At 46.4% G+C, this 13,570-nt stretch overlaps 1 pseudogene; it reads right to left on the bottom strand.

The window, feature by feature from the left end:
• The window catches only part of LOC101601261, an 89,252-nt pseudogene extending 76,522 nt beyond the window's left edge, over positions 1 to 12,730 (bottom strand).
• Between the last annotated feature and the right edge of the window lie 840 nt (positions 12,731 to 13,570).

The raw sequence follows: 13,570 nt of genomic DNA, 5'->3' as shown, positions 1-13,570 counted from the left end.
TCTCTGAGTGCAAAAATGACAGAGAAGTCGGATCATTAGGCAAATTTTAATTAGAGGCTCAGATGTCCTTTACTAATAAGATGTTACATATATTTCATTCTGTTCTTGCCACCTTACCACCAGGACATCTTTGTAACACAACCGGCAGCCCTTGGGGAGCCAGGGGAATGAGGGCTGGGAGAGGGCATTGGGAAAGGGATGGAAATGAGGGTTGGTTGGGGGCCAGAACAAGGGTATGGTACGGTGGTGAGTGGGGAGGAATTTCTGCCTTTTTCTAAGAAGTTGGCCATTCGGGGTCCAAGCCAGCTTCTTCTTATCTTTGCAATGGACATCCCTGGTGCTTCCAGAGTGAGCTCCCATGTCACCTGTGTGTATATATGTGTGAGAGGGAGAAAGATAGAGATATAAGGAGAGACAAATGAGTGCATATATGTTAGAGAGAGAGAGAGTGTATGTGTGTGTGTGTACCCAGAAAGAGCAGACAGAGACCAAAGAGCCTTTACACGGATTCTGAGCCAGACTCCCTGAGATTCATATTTGAAATCTCATGATGTGTCCTTGGATTACTTACTTTCTCTATGCCTCAGTTTCCTTGCCTGTAATGGAGATGATGGATTTCTGCCTCCTATGGATGCTGAAATGCTAATAGATGCCTTAGAATTTGTCCTGCAAAACAGGAAGCCCTTGGGGCTCACGTGAGTGTGGAGGCACACACATGTGCGCATGCGTGCCTGCCATGCTTGTGTGGGAAGAGTGCCAGATTTGCACTTAGAAGATGTGGCTTGAGCAGCTTATGGAAGGAAAGGGTTTGTTTGGCTCACAGTTTTGAGGTGACGTTTCATCATGAGGGACAAAGCGTGACAGAGTAGGCAGCTGAGACTCACACCAGCTTGGGAGGCGGCAGCCGTGGCGGCAATGAGCTAGCTATCACTGATAGGTATAGACAGGCCAGACTCAAAATGCCAAAGTCTGCCCCCAGGGCCATACCACCTCCAATAGGGCTCCACCTCCCCAAGGCTCTACCAGCTGGGGACTAACTAGGCTTACTCACCAACACTGGAGGCTGTGGAGAGCTTGGATATTCAAACCACCACATACACCTGTCATCCTGACTCCATAACCTTAGTCCTCTGCTGATGATCTTGGTCAAGGATGAGGCATGATCCAGCCAGAACTTCTTCATGGGAACTCAGGCCTAGGGGATCCCTTGGGTCTCTCACAGTGATTTCTCATTGTCTGGGTGTTAATTCCCACCTGAGACCTCTCAGGGTGAGGCAGGAGAAAACGCTGGCTGGGAGTCCCACGCTGGTAAGTCTGTTCCCTTGGCAATGTTTGGAGAAGCAGATGGAGAGGAGAAATGTTGACAGGGTCTGCGACTGAGTAGAGAGGGAAAGGGTGCTTAGCAAGCACCTGCTATGTTTTAGGAACTGAGTGCAGCCATTCAACTATTCTGACCCACTGACTCCTTAAGGACGCCAAACGCACTATTGTTATTATTGCTTTTTGTAGATGAGGACATTAAGGCTGGATCATTTGACTTTGGTGACCCAGATGCTAAGCTGATAGTCAAATGCAGGTCTGTCTTTCCTTTTTGTGGGGACTAGTGGCTGGACCCTAGCAAGTATTAGGAGTCCAGAGGCTGGAAGAGCCAGCACCTTCCTTCTGGGCCTCTTTCTTCCCCTTGGGACAGTGAATCAAAGGAGCCTTGGCTCCTCTGAGAACAGAAATAAACCAGAGTGCCCAGTGGCTGGCATGGGGGTGAGGGCTAAACTGAAGCTGCCATTCTCATTCCCCTTGACTCATTGGCCCCAAGTTCATCTTTGGGGCATGAGGTGCAAGCTGAGGGCATAGCCATCACTGGGGCCATTACTCACCAAGGCAACACCTTGGCAGCAGGCACGCGCTGGCTGGCTGGACTCGGCTTCCTGTGGAAAGGAATGGAAATTGCACTCATTTTCCAGGAACAAAGAGGCCTTGGGCTCAAACAGACCTCATCTATTTCCTCTCCCCTACTTACCACCTATTCCTGCCTCTGTCTGGTTGCATCAGGGCTTTGCTACCCTTTAGAGACCCAGACAGTGAGAGACAAACAAAAAAAGAATGAAGCAGGGATCAAGGACCTTTGTCACCAGCCTTCCTTCCTTCACTCAGAGGAGGAGGAGCCTGGGCCAGTGGATGTGGTGGGAAAAGAGTGGAGTTGCTTAGGCTGGGAAAGAACAAGGGAGCTGGTGCAGAGGTCATTCAGACTGGGGAAAGGGCTGCTTTCTTGTGAGCTTCTGTCACCTAAGAAGCACTTCAGACAGGGTCTCTCATTTCGCCCTCATAGAAACCAGCCCTTGCTCCCATTGAAGCACCAAGGAAAGAGGCTCAGAGAGTTTGTGACTCCACCATGAACTGGGAGCTGAACCAGGACTCAGATGCCAGTTCTGCCTGAACTCCAGGATTCCTTTCCACTTGACTGACTTCTTTCCTTACCAGGAGCTTGGTATTCTGAGTTTCAAAGATGAGCATTAGTGTGATACTGCCTTCTGTTTTTTAAATTTCAATTTACTAATTACAATCAGAGAGCAAGGGAGAGAGAGAGAGTGTGTGTGAGAATGGGCACACCAGGGCTTCTAGCCACTACAAACTCCAGATGCGTGTGCCTCTGGCTTATGTGGCACCTGGAGAATAGAACCTGGGTCCTTAGGCTTTGCAGGCATGTGCCTTAACTGCTAAGCCATCTCTCCAGCCCTGATACTATCTTCTAAATCCTTTAGGTCTGGGTGTGTGTGTGTGTGTGTGTGTGTGTGTGTGTGTGTGTAAAATGAAAAGATTGAACCAGGTGATTCCAAAGTCCCTTTTAACGCTTTCAGTGCTGAAGAGGTGACGCTCGATGTGGTGGTGCAGGCAGGCCTGTAATCACAGCTCTAAGGAGGCAGAGGCAGGAGGATCACAAGGCAGGGCTCGGGGGGGGGGAACTTGACCTGACAAGACGTCTGCTGTGACCCCTTAGGGGACTTACGTTGGTGAGGAGGGTTTTATCTTCATCCTTGAGGGAAGAGGGGGCTAAAGAAGTGAGGGAAGCTGAAGGACAGTATCAAGGTGACATAAAGGAGCATATGAGGGCTGAGGACACGGCTCAGCACTTAAAAGGGTTTGTTTGTAAAACCTGCTTGCATGAGTTGGCCCAGGTTCGATTCCCCAGCACCCATGTAAAGCCAGATGCACTAAGTGGTACATGTATTTGGAGTTCATTTGTAGCAGCAAAGGGGCCCTAGAGCTCCCATTCATTCTCTTTCTCACTTTCTCTGTTCACCAATATATATATAATTTAAGGGGCTGGAGAGATTGCTCAGTGGCTAAGGTGCTTGTCTGCAAAGCCTAAGGACCTGGGTTCCATTCCCCAGTACCTACATAAGACCAGATGCATAAGGCAGCACATGTGTCTGGAGTTAATTTGCAGTGGCTAGAGGCCCTGGCATACCCATTCTCTCTCAAATAAATAATTAGTAAATTTTGTGTGTGTGGGTACCACTGGATGCCAGAAGGAAGAGAAAGTACTTAGTTTCAGGTGGCAAGTGTCCTTGATTCGGCTCCACACTCTGTCATAGTCCAGGCTCGAGGTGGGATTCGCGTGTGCGTGTGCGTGTGTATGTGTGTGTGCAACCCCACGCTCAGGGGAGAAACTCATCCTGAATTTGTTCACAAGAGAACACAACAAGGAAAGTTTGAGAAAAAAAGATTATCTTGTCCCTTCCCTGTCATTTGGGGCAGAATAGCTCAAATTGGGAGCAAACAGATCAATATCACATCTCTATCTATCGGGCTGAAGTTGTTAGGCTGGGCAGTGATGAAAGCACACCTGGCCACTAATGACTTCAGAAGAGTTCTTCCCCTCACTGGACCTCAGTTTCTCCATCTGTAAAACAGCTGACTGGGGGCTGGAGAGGTGGCTCAGTGATCAAAGGTACTTGCTTACAAAGCTTGACTTGTTCAGGTTTGATCCTCCAGTACCCGTGTAAAGCCAGATGCACAAAGTACCACATGCATCTGTAGTTCCTTTGCAGTGGCAAGAGGTCCAGGTGCACCCATCCCAATCTCTCTCTTTGAAAATAAATAAGCTATTGGAAAAAAGGTTTCAAAGCCCAGCTGATGGGAGTTAGAAAGCCTCTCAGGGCCCTTCTAGTTCTTGCCATGTCTCGGTGCTCTCATTAGTCTTTTCGCCCAGTATCCCTCCTCTCCTTGCGTCCAAGTGTTGTCAGTGGTCTGAAAAATATGGGTTCAGGGAGAACCACTAACCTTAGATCTGCCCCAGTTATGCTATGCCTTTTCTACTTGCCAGTTACAAAATTTTCACTCCAAATTTTGTTTGTTACGTTGACAAAAATTGCATGCAACATGAGTTTTGTGCATGTATGTGGCCAGCACTCAGCACTGGGAGTCAAAATTGCAAGACGCACACCCTGTTTCCAGCAGCCTGGGCAGGCCAGAGGGTCACACACCTAACCAAGACCAGGGGTCAAGGAGGTGAGAGGACATCTGGCTCATCTCTCTCTCTTTATTGTGACTCTGGGCAAGACTTCCAGGACATCTACTTCTCCAAATCTTCCTGTGCATAGGCCCAGGAGAGGAGTGCTGGGGAGCTGTGGAGGATAAGGAACAAGTTATTTTCTCCTGTGCTCGTCTTTCCCTCCACTGGGTGGGTGAAGATGCTCTATTCTGTGGAGTTACAATAGTGCTCTCATCAATAGCTCATCTCCATGAGAACTGGCCTAAGACAGTACCATTTCTCCCACTTTCTAGTTTTAAAGCAGGGAAGGGGATTAAGACTCAGCAGTCTGAAGCCCTTAAATGTCTAAGGAGGTATTCAAAGTCTCATCTTGTATCTGAGGAGTGCTGTGCACAGGAGGAGGTTAGAAGAAACCCCGTCATGCATTGAGTTCCCGCCAGGCCTCTGCTGTCACACGTCTCTGTTTATTCAGTCTTCCCAAGACTCCTGTAAAACGGGACATCTTTCTCTGATCATGCTGCTGTAACATAAGGCCACAGACTGGGTCATTTATAAAGAATGGAAGTCCATTTATCACAGTAACAGAATCTGTGGAGTCCAAGATTATCAAGACTACTAGAAGGTTTATTGGCTGGTGAGGGTCTAGATCCTGCTTCCAAGATGATGCCTTGAAATAAATGCTGTGCCATCATGAGTGGGAAATGCTGCATCACCACCTGGCAGAAGGTAGAACTGAGCTCCCTCCATCAAGCCCCTTTTTAAAAATAATTTTAAAACATTTTAATTTATTTGTTTTCAAGGAGACTGGCAGGGGGAATGGGCACTCCAGAGCTTCTAGCTGCTGCAAAGGAACTCCAGACACATGTGCCACTTTGTGCATCTGGCTTTACATGGGTACTGGGGAATCAAATCCAGGTCTTTAGGCTTTGCAGGCAAGTGCCTTAACTACTGAGCCATCTCTCCAACCCCCGTCAAGCCCTTTTGTGAAGACATTGATTCATTGATGAGGACCCAGCCTCATGTCATAAGCACTTTGCCAAAAACTCCACATCCTAGCACAGTTAAATGGGGAATTAAGTCTCCAACACATGAAATTTTGGAGGGCTTAAAGACATCCAAACCATGGCAAATGATAATTGTTATTATCATGCCAGTTTTACAGATATGGAAGCAATGAGATAGAGAGATTAATTATATAGCTCCAACTCACCAGAGAGTAAGTGGGAGATTCTGGTTTCCAGTTCACAACCCATACTTCTTCCACTCCAAAATTAACACAGGTGCAAGAAGAGGAACAGAAATAACCTAAAATAATTTCTTATTGAGTTATCCTAAATTGCCCTGCAACTAGTGCCCATCTCTTCCCATCTGCAATGTCTCTCCACCACCACCACTTGCTTGTAACACGTGAAATACTAGATTACCTCTTGGGGTGAAATTCCTCTCCCTACTCTAGAGAAAGGAATCGGGTAGAGTTTATTTCTCCTTATCTTTGCCCTTTAGAACTAAAATTTGCCTCTTGGGAAAACTTTTTTTTTTTTGTCACATTAAGTGACTTTACAAAATTGGAAATGTTCAAACAACTCACTCTGCTCCACAAGGGTCGTTTGGTGGCTCCCTGGAACAGTAAATCTGCCGGTGGGGAGGCATTCTGCTGGGACCGACAGTACTTACTCCTGAGCCCCGACAGATGCCATCTCCTCTCCACGCCTCACCTCTATGCTGCATGGAGGGACTGTGTGAACAACAGTGGTGTGTTCCAAGGAGGAGTACCCAAAATGCCCAAAAGAAAACAGCTTCCTGTCAATGTTGGTAATGTGATACAATTGCTAACAGTACTCTTGAAACCAATTGCATCATTTGAAAAACACAAATCATGCCCTGTTTATTTTTCAGCAATCCTGAAAAAAGAATCACTAAAATGTCCTAAGTGTGTGTGTGTGTGTGTGTGTGTGTGTGTGTGTGTGTGTGTGTAAAAGTAAAGGAAGGCTAGAACTAGTCGGGACCCAGCTTGCTAGCATGAGTCAGCACCATGGACAACGGCAAGCCTGCCCCCCACCCCACCCCCCATACCCGGCTTCTCTTCAGTCCTACAGCTAGGGTCAGCGCCTCCAATGGGCAGACCTCCTTCTCCTGACCTGTTTCTCTAATCCCTGCTTCCTTCTGTCCCAGCTTGGTCATCTCCTGGGGTCATGAACAGCTGGCCCTGCCCTGGCACACTGACAGAATGAACTTACTGCTTTCAGAGCCCAGGTCTCCGACATAGAGGGCATCTGGGCTGCTCGGGCCTCCTCCCCCCAGGGTAGGTGACCTTCTTATTTGAAGGAGGAGCAGGTGGGTTGGTTTGGCTCTGGTTAAGATTTTTACTGTGACAGGTGGCTTAGAGCCATTGGACAGGAACCCTTGCCCTTCCCCCACATCCAGGGGACTCTAGCTGCAGGGTTGGAGAAAAATTAAAACTGAGGTTTGTTATGGAATTAGGGCCATAAAACCACAGGCTACAGCAACGCAACAGCTACAGCCATAAACCCGCCGAATGGAGCTGTTGCCCATTAAGTGGGAACATTTATGCATAGGTAACGGAATCATTCCTGCTCCTGTGATTGTGGCAATAACTGGCCCCTTATTGAGCTTTTGTGGCTGCTTAATTATGGTGAGTGGACAAAGAGGTCTGGAATGCAGAAGGACAGTGCACATAAAACTGTGGCAGAGGTTGAGTTTCATGACCAAGGAAGAAGACAATTTGTCCATGTTTCTGCTTCCATGACACCTAGTCCCATGTGTAGATCAGGTTGGGGTTCTGATTTGGGGATTTACGATGTTTTGAAGGATTCCTTGGGATCTCCTTACCCAGGTTCCCAAAAGTCTTGATTCAATGAGTCATGATCACTGTCAGAATTCAGAACTCAGCCTTGGTCTGGTCTTTGCACTTAGGCTCTTTTCTTCCCTTAAGCCTATGGCTTGCATAGCTATGGTCTTCCCTCATCTGGACAGGTCATAGGAGCTCCCTAAGGTGTTAAACAGAGTCTATTAAAGTCTATTTCGTAAAGGTATACTGTTCATCACTCCAGATGACAGGCTCAGGGAAGCTCCTACACAGCTCTAACCCACATAGATTTCTGACCCTAAGGTTAAATAGCTCCTTTCTGCATTCATATTAGTTATCTCTTGTCCAATTTACTAGCATCTTTGGGGAAGTAAACACTCCTAATCCAGATATCCTAAACCACAATAAGGCAGTAACAAGCAATGAAGATTGGCTGTAGTTTTACTTGGAAGCCATCTTTGGCTTCCTTCAACACCACTATGTCCTGTTACTCCAGTTAGCTGAGGATTAATTAGCCATTTCCGCAAGAAATAAAAGGATCCTATGGAAGATGTGAGGATATGGTACTGGAGGCCATTAGGCAGTTTTCTCAAAAAAAAGAGAGAGAGAGAGAGTGAGGGAGAGTGTGTGTGACACGAAGCTTTGTAAGATGCAGAGATATGCAATTAGCTTGGGTTCACTTGTTCAGAAGTTGCAGTGGGGAGGGGCTGGTGTGCTATGCATGGCTGACTTACCCTGTCCCGCTCCCCTGTGTCTATGCTGGGACAGGTCCTAGACAAGCTTGTGTGACAAAGGAGCTAGAGCATCCTTCTGCTGCCAAAACTGACTACAACTCAACTCTCCCTGGAAGTAGGGTCTTGTTGCTAATTTCCAGGGGCAGGAAATACCATTCCCTTCCCAGAATCCCTCCCATCGGCTAAAAAAATGTATTCCACCTGTCAGGAATAATCTTAGTGGATTCACAGATCTTCAGGAAGCCCTACAGTATGGCCAGGTGGGGAAAGGTGGCTAGTGTCACTTTATAGATCAGACCCTTGGGCTTCTGGTAGACTGACTTGCCCAGGGTCTGCTTTAGGTGGCACAAATGGGACCAGAACTGAGACTTTTTGGTTCCAAGGCAAAATTCCTGGGTTCTAACATCTACACCTTATCTGAACCTGCATTCCTATGTTGCATGTGGCTTTCATTTCTTTTTGAGATCTTTGAGAGAATTCACAGTGGGGCATCCCAGCATGGTTCAGAGTCTCCTAAGATTAGCCTATACTTCCCAAATGATAGCACTACCTAATATTAGACCCTCTGCAGGCATACTCCCTGGCATGCTGGTAGACCCATACCTAGGTAGACCTACAATTCACACGAGTGTGCTTGCCTCACAGGAGCTCTGAACTAGGTGTTGTTCCCCACTTCACTGATGGGAAGGTGAAGCACCAGGCTATTAACCAATTTACCTAAAGTCTTAGTTGGGAACAGAGTCTCTTCCGTGGCCAGACTTTAGACTTCTGCCTTTCCCCACCCCAAGAAGCCTTACTATTGCCCAGTGTTAGTACCAATCCTGCCGCATTGCCTTAGCCTGACTCTTCCACCCTCAATACCAAATCAAACTCCTCACCCCCCACTATCTCCCAGGTGAGTCCGAGAATTCTGTTAGGTAGGTTTCTCTGGAATCCTCCTCAACCCTGATATTTTCTTTGAGTAATTCTCCTCCCATCAACATCCTCCCAGCCATTATCTCTGCTCCCCATGTCACACTTCTTGGCTATAAACTCTTGCTTTTCCATGTCACACGAGGAGTTGAGCCTCATCCCTCTGCACTGCACAGTCCATCCCAGCAGCCCCGACATCTGTGGTGAATGTTGTGGTTTCCACAAGGGCCATGAATCATTTTCACTTTCGTGCTTCTGGTTTTTTAAAAAAATTTTTGGTTTATTTTTATTTATTTATTTGAGAGCGACATACAGAAAGAGGGAGAGAGAGAGAGAGAGAGAGAGAGAGAGAGAGAGAGAGAGAGAGAGAGAATGGGCGCGCCAGGGCTTCTAGCCACTGCAGACAAATTCCAGACACATGCGCCCCCTTGTGCATCTGGCTAACGTGGGTCCTGGGGAATCGAGCCTTGAACCGGGGTCCTCAGGCTTCATAGGCAAGTGCTTAACTGCTAAGCCATTTCTCCAGCCCAACTTTAGTTCTTCTGTTTGTGTTCCTACCCAGTGCCTCACACTGTCTCTCCTGTGGAAAGAACACGGTGGCGACTCAGGTTCGAGTCTCTGCTCTGCATTTATTTGCAATGTGCCTCTGGATAAGCCGTCTGTTACTTGTGGGACTCGGTTTCCATTGTGCACAGATGGCACCAACAATAACTCACGCTCACCTGGGGCTTTGCCATTTATGAAATGCCCCGTCAGGCATCATCTCATTAGCTGTTCACGACTCTCAATGAAGGTGACAGTATTAGTTTTTTCTTTACTTGTGTGTGTGTGTTTGTGTGTGTGTGTGTGTGTGTGTGTGTTCATGTGTGAGCACAGGGTCGTGCACCGCAGTGCAAGTCTCTCCACCTCTCATCTCACTGTCTGCGTGCTAGGATTACCGAAACCCACCATGGCTTCTAGCTTTGCATGTGGGCTCTGGGGACTGAGCTCAGGGGCCATCAGCTTGAGCTATGAGCACTTTATCTGCCAAGCAATCGTCCCACGGTCCTGATCTTTACATGGGAGAAAACTCAGGGCTTTAGAACCTGGCTACAGTCCCATGCCTAGGATGTGCTGGTGTAATACTTATATGTAGGTCCCACTTGTGAAGTGTACTGTCAGCCTCAACCCACTTGGGGCCAGGAAATTAAGAATCCAGGGTCATAGCGGGCTCTTCCTGAGGTAATCCTCAGCTCATGATGCAGACAGCCAGTCACACTTTTGCATGCAGCACTCATTTGAGTCCTTGAAGGGTCCTTTGCAATCTCTCACACCTCCCAAGCTTCATAGGGAGGGGCTCCCATAGGTTATTCCTCCAGTAAAGGATGGCTTTTTTTTTTTTTTGGTCTTTTGAGGTAGGGTCTTGATCTAGCCAAGGCTGACCTGGAATCACTATGTAGTCTCAGGGTGGCCTCAAACTCACAGCAGTCCTCCTACCTCTGCCTCCTGAGTGCTGGGATTAAAGGCGTGCACCACCACACCCAACTAAGGATGGCTTTTAAAAACAGCTACGAAATCACTTCTTGCCCTTCTCTTCCCTAGTCCAAGGAGCCCCTTTCTCTTTCTCGTTTAGCCTTTCCAGGTATCCACCCTGGGGTTGGCCAGAGCATCTCTGCTGAGGTTCAACCCCCAGAGAGACAAAGAGAGAAAGGGCAAAAATATAAAATAAAGATTATGCAAAAGAATTACCCTGTGTGCTTCTCCCATCTCCTTCATCTCTCCGGGTAAATTACCCTATTATTCTGCTCCCTTAGGACTCCTGATCGTCCTTATTTCTCCTTTTGAGCTAAAGTCATTCATGCAGCAAATTAGTTCTTTGCTTCGAAATAGCTCTGATTGTAGCCACTGCTGCCACCACCAGCAGCAATACCACGTCCCCGGACAGTTTCCAAAAAATAAGGATAAGAAAAAGAAAGAAAAGGAGAGAGAGAGAGAGAGAGGAGAGATAAAAAGTACCTGTTACCCCACCTTTCTTTCATTGTGTTACATGCACAGTGACATGTCCAATTCCTGGAAAATGATTTCTTCGAGAGGTAAATTTGGTACTGAGAAGGAATATAGATGGAGTTCTAACCTAGAAACAATCTGGATGGGACAGGGACAATTGGCCACCACAGCCATGTGTTGGCACTCTGTTCTCTCCTCTTCCACCCAAGCCTTGGTTTGTGGATGCAAAAACAGCTCTCACCTCAAAGCTGGAGAGATGGCTAGGCTGTTAAAGCAGTTGCCTACAAAACCTAATGACTTGGGTTTGATTCCCCAGTACCCACATAAAGCCAAATGCACAAAATGGAGCATGCATTTTGAGTTCATTTTCAGTGGCTGGAGACCCTGGCATGCCTGTTCTCTCTGTTTCTCTTCTGAGAGGAGGGGCAGAGAAAGAACATGTCAGGGCCTCCAGCCACTGCAAATATATTCCAGATGAATTTTTCCCACTTATGCATCTGGCTTTACATGGGTACTGGGGCATCAAACCTGGGTCATTAGGCTTTGCTGGAAAGTACCTTAGCTGTTGAGCCATCTTGCCAGCCATTGTATCCCTTCTTAAATCATGAGCCCAAATAAGCCCATCTCTTTCTAAGTTGTTTATGTGAGATATTTTGTCACAGCAACAAGAAGAGTAATCAATATAGATATACATGGCAAACATATAACTGCATAAATTATAATGTATTTAACATTCCAAAAGGTGCTTAAAAAGTTTGAATTTTTGCTTTCCTTCATAAAGGAAAATTTGGAAGTAAGGCACACTTTCCCTGCCAATAAACAGCAAAATGAAAAATGAACAGTATAGAAGAAGGCCAGCATATGCATTTAGGGTTATCATTAAATATGTCTAGACAATGACCTAGATCAAGAATTTCAAGTAGGGTAACAAGCCCTCCTAGAAAACTGAGAATGTGTATGTCCATATATGTGCATGTGGGCACACGTGTGTATGAGTGCAAATGTACATATGGGCATGTGTGTGGAGACCAGAGAACAACCTTGGGTGTTATTCCTCAGGTGGCATTCACCTTTTTTTTTTAAAAAAATTTTTATTTATTTGAGAGAGAGACACACACACACAAGGAGAAACAGAGAGAGAGAGAATGGGCATACCAGGACCTCTAGCCAGTGAAAATTAGCTCCAAATGCATGCACCATCTTGTGCATCCGACTTACTTAGGTACTGGGGAATTGAACCTGGGTCCTTAGGCTTTATAGGCAAGCACCTTACCTGCTAAGCCATCACTTCAGTCCACATTCACCTTAAATTTTTTTTTTAATTTGAGAAAGAGAGAGAAAGAGAGAGAGAATGGGTATGCCATGGCCTCCAGCTGCTGCAAAGAACTCCAGACACATGTGCCACCTTGTGCATCTGGCTTTTGTGGGTCCTGGTGAATTGAACCTGGGTCCTTTGGCTTTGTAGGCAAGCCATCCCTCCAGCCCACATTCACCTTTTTGTGTGGTAAGGTCTATCTTTGGTCTGGCACTCACCTGTTAGGATAGACTGGCTGGCCAGTGTGCCCCAGGGGTCCACCTGCTTTTGCTTCTCTACCACTAGAATTACAAGTGTATGCCACTTTACACAGCATCTTGACATGGGACATGGTGATGCAACTGAGGTTCTGATACTTGAGAGGCAAGCACTCTGTCGGTTGAGTTACCTTTGTAGCACAGAAGCAGCTTTCTGAAGTTGAGCTCTTTCCGCAGTTCTAGTGGATGTGATGCTGTGTCTGTCATGGGCTCCCTCACAGAGAGTCAAGCTCAGCCCCTTGGGCTGTTTCCTTCAGTCTCTGAAGGTTCAGTTATGGACACAGCAACACTGTTGACTTTTTCCACGTCAAGGAGCCTAAAGAGAAGGTCTATTGTCTGGTTCCTCTGCTTTATTTTTGTTGTTGTTGTTTTAATCCCCACATTGAGCATTGTAATAGTTACTGCTCCAAATACACAATGATTTCTTAGATATGTGCCTCCTTCTTTCCTTCTTCCCTTCCTCCATTCCTTTCTTCCTCCTTTCCTCTCTTTCTTCCTTTCTCCCTTTCTCTCTTCCTTCCTTCCTTCTTTCTTCTCTTCCTCTTTTTTTTTTTTTTTTTTTTTTTTGAGGCTAGCCCAACAGATTGCCCCTCTTTTTTATGAGAGGGAGTAAGAACAACAGAGAAAGAGAGAAAGAGAGACAGGGAGAGAGAGAGAAAGAGAGAGAATTGGCCCTGGGGGCTTTGTTTAAATGCATGCTAGCTCTTTTAATTCTTTTCTTTTTTTTTTTCTTGATTTTTTTGATTTTTTGATTTTTCAAGGTAAGGTCTCACTCCAGCTTAGGCTGACCTGGAATTCACTATGCAGTCTCAGGGTGGCCTCAGACTCTCGGTGATCCTCCTACCTCTGCTTCTCAAGTGCTGGGATTAAAGGTGTGCACCACCACGCCCAGCTTAATTCTATTTTCTATATGTTATTATTTTACAGCATCTTATCTTTAGATAATTTCCTCTGATTGATCATTTGATCAATTAAGTTCTCTCTTCAACTGTACCTAATTTACTGAATCCCTTCATTTATTTTTTTAAATCCCTTCATTTCTAAAAG

This window comes from Jaculus jaculus, chromosome 9, assembly GCF_020740685.1.
Source record: "Jaculus jaculus isolate mJacJac1 chromosome 9, mJacJac1.mat.Y.cur, whole genome shotgun sequence".
In the NCBI taxonomy this organism is placed as follows: Eukaryota; Metazoa; Chordata; class Mammalia; order Rodentia; family Dipodidae; genus Jaculus; species Jaculus jaculus.
The sequence above is the reverse complement of the archived record's forward strand: the minus strand, read 5'-3'. Positions and strand labels throughout refer to the sequence as shown.